Raw genomic sequence first — 1,626 nt, 5'->3', positions numbered from 1 at the left:
TCTAAGTGCACTCCGAGAAGTAGCTTCCGGGACAACCGGAAGCAAAATAGAGTGGCGAAATGAGGGGAAAAATTAAGCAGGGCCCGCGGCGCTTGGGCAGAGTGTGCAGCGAGCGCCCTCTCGCGACTGGAGGTTGGTGGGACGCCACAAGGCCTCGCTCCACCTCCTCCTGTGGAAGACACCTGCCAGTGGCGCTGTCTGGCCTCTTCCTGCAGACAAGGAGGACGAACAGCTGAGAAGAATAGCATCTAGAATCAGAGTCCTACCAGGCACCTACCAGGCGGTGTATACCTATAATCCCAGCACTCTGGGAGGCTGAAGCAGAAGGATTACAGGTTCTAGCCCAGCCTGGGCAATTTAGTAACTTAGTAACCCCATCTCAAAATAAAAAGTAAAAAGAGCCAGGAATATAGCTCAGTGCTAAGTACCTCGGTTTAATCCCTAGGACTGGAAAAAAAAGTCAGAGCCCTGGTTTCCACCAATCATCTAATGGCAGGAGCTAAAATCAGGGGTGGACAGCTAGCTGAGATCCCCGGTCTGGGCGCTGTAGAGGGTAGATGGCTCTACTCTGCACCCAGCCCACCATCTGGTTCCCTTCAAGGGTCAGTGCTGCCAGCCACTCACCCCCAAGGCCATTCCCAGGAAGGGACCCGACTGTCCTCCTGGTGTCGGGATGCCTCGGTGGGCGGGAGGCCAGCGGCACTGGGGCAGAACTCCAGCTCTTCCCCTGGGTCGAGGTCTCAGTCCTGGGCCCCCAAAAGAGGAACTATCCCTACCTACCCACCCCACCCACACCCAGCAGCAGCCAGTACCAGGCAGAGCAAGGAGGGGGATTCAATTTTTGTTTAAGATCATTTATTATTTTATAATAGATGAAACACTGGCAGGATCAAAAGTCAAAAGGTGTCGAAAAGATTATGTAGTAAAAAGTCCGTCCCATCCCCATTCCATCTGGCCCCTTTGCCAGCAGGTGAGGGTTGGTTTGTTGTTGTTTTCCTGAACCCAGGGTCTTTGCACTGAGCTACATCCTTAGCCCTTTTTTATTTTGTATTTTGAGATAGAGTCTTGCTAAATTGCCTAGGCTGGACTCAAATTTGCAACCCTCCTGCTTCAGTCTCCCAGAGTGCTGGGATTACAGACTTGAGCCAGTACTCCCGGCTGCAGTGCTTTCTTGTGTGTCACTCATCCTCTTGCAGGCCTCATGCCCACTCCAACAGTGCGGGCCTAAGTTCCCCAACTTCCTGCCCCAAAAGTGGACTGTGGGTCTCACCATGCACTTACAGCTCTGTGCACAGCGGACTCTGGGTTCGAATCCTGCTTCTGCTGCCAGGGCTGTCCTTAGTACTGTCTGCCCCTCCCAGTCCCAGCTTTCTTGTCTCCTGGGGAGGCAGGAGGGACATTCACCTGAGGCCCTGCAAGGTGGCCACATAGAGCTGCAGCAACAGAACCTTCTGGGGTCAGCCTAGGCCCCTGAGGGTCCGCAAGGCTCAAGCATTGCACCACCTAGGATGCATGAGCAGAGAGCAAACCTGCCTTATGTTTCCCAGCAGGGGAGGCACAAGTGGGATCTTCAGACTCCCTGGTCTAACCCAGATTCATCCCACCATCCATCCATCCATTCACTCG

Source organism: Fukomys damarensis, unplaced genomic scaffold, assembly GCF_012274545.1.
Source record: "Fukomys damarensis isolate Sample0158 unplaced genomic scaffold, DMR_v1.0_HiC HiC_scaffold_17, whole genome shotgun sequence".
NCBI classification, from domain to species: Eukaryota; Metazoa; Chordata; class Mammalia; order Rodentia; family Bathyergidae; genus Fukomys; species Fukomys damarensis.
This window is presented reverse-complemented; position numbering follows the sequence as displayed.